This window comes from Lycium ferocissimum, chromosome 12 (genome assembly GCF_029784015.1).
Source record: "Lycium ferocissimum isolate CSIRO_LF1 chromosome 12, AGI_CSIRO_Lferr_CH_V1, whole genome shotgun sequence".
NCBI lineage: Eukaryota > Viridiplantae > Streptophyta > Magnoliopsida > Solanales > Solanaceae > Lycium > Lycium ferocissimum.
Genome location: NC_081353.1, coordinates 13,974,216 through 13,982,453, shown reverse-complemented (window position 1 = coordinate 13,982,453; position 8,238 = coordinate 13,974,216). Strand labels below are relative to the sequence as shown.

The window sequence follows — 8,238 nt, the reverse complement described above, 5'->3', positions numbered from 1 at the left end:
ATGGATCCAGAGCCGACACCTCGGCAATATGATATGTTCTATTTTCTATATATATGAACAAGAAATGCTTTTCAAAAGAAAGCTAGCATGCATGGCATCCACCCTAAGAGGCACTCATATGTACAGGTTACTCTTTTATCTTACGATACACTCTATATTTCCATTCTGTTATTATTCATACTTTAAATCCCTTACTATATTACTATTCATGCCTTACATACTCGGTACATTACTCGTCTCGACGTCCCTTCCCCGGGTGTGGACGCCGCGTTCATGCCCGCAGGATCGGGTAGCCGCCGGATGATCCATCGCAGCAGGACCTCCCTCGGCCAGCCGTACGCTCCATTGATCCGAACTCTGACAAGGCGCTTTTTGCGTACTATTCGGTTACGTACATATATGGGTACAGGCCTTGTCCCGTCATTTCTCTGGTTTGCACTCCATAGAGGTCCGTAGACGCAGGTGATGTAGTCGTGATGTTATGCAGCCTCGTCGGCGTTTTATTTTGTTGTACAGTATATATATAGCGGCCAAATCGGCTTGCGTCGTTACTCTCAGTGCTTATGTTTATATGTATGCGTTGGCCGTGAGTTCCCAGTACGGTGTCTTTCATGTTGATTGTTCGGGAGACAGTATATAGCATAGTTACAGATTGTGTATGGGCCCAGTACAGTCAGTGAGAAGTAAATGCAAGCATAGGAGTGCTTGGCCAATAGTGGTCCCAAGACTTGTTACGGCCCATCAGTTTGGGTCGTGACAAATTCAACATTGAATGACAGAATATAATTTAGCTTTCTCAATCTGCAAATTCAAAAAGGACAATTTGAAGCGAGTGGTCCAACTCTTTTTATTAGTTTTAGTATTTATATTTGGTAAACATTTATCTTAAACAATAGTAGAAGTAGTATCACTTATGTTTCAATGGATTGAACATATTTATTTTAAAAATCAGCCACTCCACATTTCATCTTTCTGGTCTCTGCATTTGAGACAATAAATCTGAGCCCGACACCCCTACTATGCATCACTCTGCTGAACAGGGTCAAGATGCTCCACAAACTGAGTTGTTATAGGAGCCTCATCACCGTACCTGAGGGATTCGGGTATGATTTAAATTTTACATCTTATGATTATGTTTATCAACAAATGATTTAACTTTTACATCTTCTGATTATGTTTATCAACTAATCTTTAATTTAACCTCTCAATATTTTAATTGTTGTATTGCAGGTTTAATCTAGTCCCAGATAATTACATTCGCCATTGACAATATTTTTGATATAGCATACTCGATGTGGGGTGATATCCAATAGCCGCTCAAGCACTAAATCTTCAATGAGCTTAAGGTATATTTGAATTTATTATTTTAATTCAATACTATACCTATCTTGATTCATTTCTAATATAAGACATTTATTTATTTTGCAGAAAAAATATGCATGGCTTCCCCACCATGACAGGCTACTAACTTTGAAAAGAAAGCAAGGTCTATACTAGCCGACTTATTTTCAGCCTCTCGTAGGAAAGGTACGAAGCCCACGTGGTGTGTATCCTATATATGAGAATATCTATGCAGGCACTACGCCACTTATGAGAATTTTACGCTGCAGAGCGAACTAGGAAAGAAATCCAGAACATCTAAGAGGGATGACTCCTTCAAAAGACTAGGACAGGTGAACTAGGTTCTAATACAGAACTTGGGTGATGTTTCTGATTAAAGGGTCTTACATGAAAACTAATTCCACGTTTACGGGTGCTGTTAGCATATCTAATGTTAATAGAAGATTGGTATTTTTCTCTTAAATCTTAATACTATTTTTAATTATATTTGTTGGACTATATTTTATTAACTCAATTTATTTCCTTTTGTACGAAAAACAAATAAGGAAGAAACTAACTCAAAATATGTTATTCAAAGCCATTTAAATGGGAAAGACGAAAATCGACACAGATCCAGATAGGTGGGTTGTGTCACGCTATGAGGTTACCTATGTAAGCCTCTGTATTAACTTAAAACACTAATTACTATCTTTTACTTCACTTATAATCTAATTTTATTTTTAAATTTAGGGTTAATATCAAAGCTCTTCGAAGAAGCTCCATTGGAGTTAGTTGGCTATGACCAGGGCGCCAACACAAATTACAGACAAGGATTTTGAGAAGTTTTGGTTGAATGTTGTTCGTGGCCGATGAAAGGGGAGAATATATGACCTTTTGGCAGTGGATATTTCACCGCTATCAGTCTAGGTTGCAAGCCATTGTTACATCCTCAAAGGCCAAGCAATGGATAGGGTGAAAGATTCTAAGTGGGTTTAGAAGAAGGATTATGAACAACACAAACAAGCATCTACTTTCTTACATCTTATTTGATATAAAAATCCGACCTTTCGAAAACATAGGCTCCATATTTGGCATATTACTATCGATTTCCCGACCCAATTTTTAAGGCTGTGAAGGCACTTACTTCTACCAAGTAAGTAAGACATCCACAATAGTTTTATACAAATTATTAAGTAAAACATGCGGAATAAACATGCAAGTTATTTAAAGTCTTAAAGAAGTCTCACAAATATATAGAAATATTGAAATAAGTGCTACACTCCCAAAACCTGGTGTCACTATAACAAGAACTAGTTAAATAGAAGTACAAGTCTGTAGTACAACCAAAAATATTATCTAGACAAGGAAAAAACAGAAGTAAAGATAGAAGAAAAATACAACACTACAAATGAGTATGTAGCTCACCCCGAATCCTCCGAGTGGCCTTTTCAAAGACTGGTGTAGTCTCGAGATCCGCTTGTTCTGGGGTAAAAAGCTGCACACTAAAGGTGCAACAAGTGTAGAGTGAGTGCGAAAATCAACTTATACTCAACAACATCATCGACCAACCCTAAATTAAAACAGAGACGAGGGTTGGTCTTCGAATACTACTTCCACACTTAACTGTTGTTAATCCATCATAATAATGATCATAGGTTACAAGCCTAAGTAAGAAGCCTCTAAATCCTCATGTCCGTCTAAGTAACCAAAATAAGCAAATGAATACAATTCAATCAAAGAACTTATACAAGGCATTCATCAAGGAATCAATGAGGCGACATGATATGCAAATACTATGCAATGTAAGGCCTTTCACATCCGGGACACACACATTCAAAATCCAATGAATGGTGGCCCATGGGGACTCGCGAGGTCCATTTTGTTACACCTTGGAAAATTTCGCGTTATCAAGACTGTGGACGGCTTAGTATGAGCTCAGGGGAGAGCAGAGTTACACAAGGATTCTGAGCATAAGAACATATATATGACATTTGGAGAGTGTATGGAGTAAATCGGTTAACATGATCACTCAATGATATCCCTCGAAACCATGAGTAAGGTGGGGCCCACATGTTGGGATTTTGTAAAGGATATAATAAAAGTGATACAAGTAGTACATGGAAAGTTGAGCAAGTCCTAAGAAGGACCCATAAGACAAATATGGACATAAGCCCTCCAAAGGGACGATTTAAGGAAACGTTTTCGGGTGATCTGACTTGGAGGGGGAAAAAACGGCATTATACGTTTGGAATTTGGAAACACACCAAGAATAAAAGTTGTAGATAATTTAAAGAGCTTTCCAACCATAGGTCATGGGTCCTCACACAATGTCAGAATCACGAGTTATGGCCATTTTAAGAGCAAGACCTCATGCTGCCAAAAGGTTCCGCGGGCCCCACATGAATAAGTCGGTGGAACCGACCTAGGGGGGCTATAAATACCCCATCAGCCCATTTTTTTCACCATATTAACATTCCAAAGAGTCCTACAAGCCTCTCAAAACATCTCCCAAATATTATAGTCCGATAAATCAAGAATTTGACAAGATTACGCCAAACTAGTCCGTGAAAGGCGATTGTTCTTGCTTCTACTTAAGCTTGGTATTGGAAAAGGTTGATGTGGCTGAGCTTTTTTCAAGCATAAGGTATGTTATTCATCCCATATTTTATGTTGAGTTTATTGGAAGGTCTAGCAAGCCTTAAAAATGAAACTAGTCATGGAGAAAAGGTCATAGAATGTTGTATTGTAGTTGTTGTGTTTATGGGCTGTTTTGGACATGTTGTGGCCATGTGGATGGACTGATTTACGCATATAAAAATGGTATCTAACATGGTTGGCGTATTGATGAGATTATACTCCCTGATTGGGATGGAAGAAAGTGCATATTGTTGTTGTATGTTGAAAAACGTCGTGTGAGACGTTTATGGAATATGTTGGTATGAATAATAGTGTTGTTGATGTTGGTATTATTGTTGTTGTTGATTGGTTGCTGAATTGTAATTTTGGGCTAGGCATATAAACAGGGAGATGCTTTGCCCAATTTTCGTAATATAGAATAGTTTGATTTGAAATTTGGTACAAGTGTGCAATAAAGAGTCTAACATTAGTATGAATCCTTTTAAGTGTAGGCTTACGAGCTTGGATGATTAAGCGTAGCTAATAAGAGGTGGAACAGGTATGTAAAGCTTATCCTTTCTTTCTTTTGGCATGTCTTAGATGTAAGTAAGATATGATACGAGCCTTGGGGTAACTCTATTCATAAGATCCGAGCATGTCTACGATTCTTATTCACTTCTTGATGTTAGCATTCCTAATGTAGTCGAGCTATGGTCCTTGTGTCTTTTGTATGATTGGATAGTAAATGTTGCATAAAGAGTTTTTGTTCCTAAAGGATTCTATGTCGAATAAGGTCCCTAACTTTCATAGACGGGCTCGGATCGCTTCGATACGTTCATAGAAGATTCTATAATGATTAATGCCCGTAACTTTCATGGGCGGGCTCGGATTGGTTTGATACATGTCTACGATCCCTAAGATTCTCTTTAATGTAGTCCTAATGGCAATTAGAACGGATTTAATCTGACTATCGTTTTAATGCTCGAGCGTGATTACTTACTTATCTATCGAGTCTGAAATGATGATTTATATGCATATGGTTTCTCACTACTCTGCTCGTGCTAGGCGTTGTTACATCTTTCACCGAGTTCCTCGGCCGGTATGTATTCGTGCAGTTCACCATCGTATTGTTCACCGAGTCCCTCATTGAGGGCCGAATACGGTATATATGATGTGATGATGGCGCCAGTCCACAGGATGGGCCGATTATGATGTACACATGATGGAGACAGGATCTCCTCCACCGAGTCCCTCACTAGAGGGCCGGGTACGGTATATATGTGATTACTTCACCGAGTCCCTCACTAGAGGGCCGGGTACGGTATATGTATCTATGATGATATGATGACATGACGATACGATGATTTTATTTACCGAGTCCCTCACGGGAGGGCCGGACACGTTATATATGCATATGTACAAGATGATTATTCACTTATGTTTCGAGTCCCATAATGAATTGGATATGATATCGACACGCATGGTTTATGTTCCAAAGGCAAGCCTTGTGGTTTTCTGGTTCGGTACTATTTTTTTTATACTCTTTACTTCAGTACGATTCTATTTACCGTATTCGTGCTTTACATACTCGCACATATTCCGCATCGACCCCCCCTTCTCTCTGGGGTCGCCTTTCATGCCACGCAAAATGCTGCATGAGTAGAGGATATTAGTAGAAGATGTTCTAGCCGGATTGCGAGCTCCATTTCCTCCCGAGATCGCCGAGGGTCGAGTATCTATGTTATGGCATCTTGAGTTATGTTAGAGACTTTGCAAATAGAGTCACGTATGTAACAAGTCGCCTTGTAAGCGGCTCCGTAAGCCGATGTATCATTATGCATTATATTACGTATTTCATATGTTTACGATTTTACTTGAATTGAGAAAGACGAAAAGCGTGTTGTTCTTTGAAAAGCTTTCATTATGCACTCATTTCCAGATTTAAGAGTCCGGTAAGATTATGAGTATAACGAGAGTCAGCAGGTTCGCTCGGCCCTAAGTAAGGGTCGGATGCCTATCATGCCCTATCAAGTTGGGGTGTGACACATTTACCATCCAGAATCATTTCCATTCGGATTCCTAGCCTCTTTAGGCTTCCAAATCCTCATACTCAGCCCGTAGACTCATATCACTTGTCTCCAGCCAATTCGGCTTATATCATCAGCATCACTCTGTTCGGAACTGTTTCCGTGTGGGCCTTATATATGTATCCTCAAATATGCCTAAGATACCACATAAAGCACGAATATGACATGCACAACAATAAGCAGTCAAGCTAAGAAATAAAGACAAAATCTTTAGCTCTTTTCCAATTTTAAATGATATTTCCTGAGTGATGAGAACACATAATCACACATAAGACAATAAATAAGGGATCTCATGTCCCAATCACGAATCACAACAATCTACAATATCAGCTAATGCGGAAAGCATGACATTCAGATCGGACTACACAATAGAAATTACACAAATACCCATACCATGGCACCGATACCCCGTGCAAGTGCTCGCCACCTCACAAGTATTAACTCCCCCTTAATTACCCCATTACTCCCTCTTTATTAGTCAATTTTAAACCAACCACTACGCTTTAAATAAGGTCAAGAAATGTCTCAACTTGCCTGATTTTGGATCTGACGATCACAACAAAGCCTTGCCATTTCATAGAGCTTCTGAATGATATCAATCTACTCAAATACGCATTCTATGTTAGAACATGGGTCTATAGACACCCATATTGCTATATAATAGTTTCGGAACCAAAAAGCCACCCAAAATAGGATTCCAAGCCCCGAAGGGTAAAGCTTGATACTTGACACATAATTAGTCTACCCACGACAAATTGAGTCTAAATACCAAAAATGAACTAAATCCGACATCAATTTGATACTCGAATAAAGAAATCCCCAAATTCAACCTAGGGTTCATAAACCCTAACGTCGTCATCCTAAATCATAATTTCCAAGATGAAATTCTATAATAATCCAAGGTAAAATGGTAAAAGGATATTAGAAACTTACCATGCGAAAAATCTTACAAAATCCCTCAAAATTATTCTTAAAGCGAGGTCTCAAGCTTCAAATATGTGAACGAAATGTCTAGGTTCAAAATGGGGAAGTTATTTGAATCTGACCCACGATTTCCACAGAAGTGACCAATTTCTCACACTGGCAAGCCCACTTCTGTGGCCTAAGCCTTATAGGTGCGAGGTCCACTTAAAATGCCTAGGTTCATAGGTGAGGACCAAAACGCACAGGGACGGCCTCACTCCTGCAAAGGCATTTCAAGCAGAAGTGGGCTTAGTCTATCTAAGCCTTTCTTGCACCTGCGGTCCACCTTGCGCAGGTTAGGCCTCGAGCTTGCAGAAGCGAGACACCAGAAACCAGCAAACCCAAATCGAGTTCAAACTTTGATCCAACACTAGAAAATCATCCGGAACCTCCTGGACACAAACTAAATATGCAAGCCAGTCCTAAAACATGCAACGAACTTGCTTGCGCACTCGAATAAACCACATGGGGTCTCTTTGACCCCACGTTGACCCAGGTCAACTCCAACACACTCAAAAGTTAACTTTCCAATCAATTGTCCAAATACCCACCACGAGCCCCTCGAGAACCGAATCAACTACTCAATTAAGTCATGCACGACATTCCGGACCTAATGGAATCGACAAAACTTCAAAAAAGACTTATTTACCCCTAGTATCGACTTTCGTCAACCAATCCCTTAAGGTTTTGACAAAGTCCACTTTCTCACTCAAAACTCATCTGAATGCCTTGAAAATCGCTCCATCCATACCATAAAGAAGATAGGGGAAGGGTTATTTTGGGAAAAATAGGTAAAAATCATAAAACGATCTAATGGGTCATTACATCATCCACCACTTAAACACACGTTTGTTTTGGAACGTAAAGAGAAAGAAAGTGCCTGAATCGGTAAAAAGCTGAGTATATCTACTCCGTATTTCATACTCGGTCTCCCAAGTAGCCTCCTTAACCGAACGATGCCTCTATTAAACCTTTACTGAAGCTATCTCTTTTGACCTCAACTTTCGAACCTGCCTGTCCAAAATGGTAACTGGCTCTTCCTCAAAAGCCAAATTCTATTCAAGCAACATTGAATCCCATTGAATTATATGAGAATGATCAGAATGATACTTCTTGAGCATAGAAACATGAAAAATGGGCTGAACACCCAACAAACAGGGAGGCAATGCCAACTCATAGGCTAACTAACCAATACGCTGAACGATCTCAAAAGTGACTAATATACTTGTGTGGCCCAATCATTCTTCTTTCC

The 8,238-nt window shown here is 39.4% G+C and overlaps 1 long non-coding RNA gene across 1 annotated transcript; it reads left to right on the top strand.

The window, feature by feature from the left end:
* The first annotated feature begins 850 nt into the window (after window positions 1–850).
* LOC132039736 (uncharacterized) lies at window positions 851–1,528 on the top strand. The gene is made up of 2 exons (XR_009410458.1): window positions 851–1,346; window positions 1,429–1,528. It is a non-coding gene; the product is annotated as an uncharacterized LOC132039736 (long non-coding RNA).
* The last annotated feature ends 6,710 nt before the right edge of the window (window positions 1,529–8,238 follow it).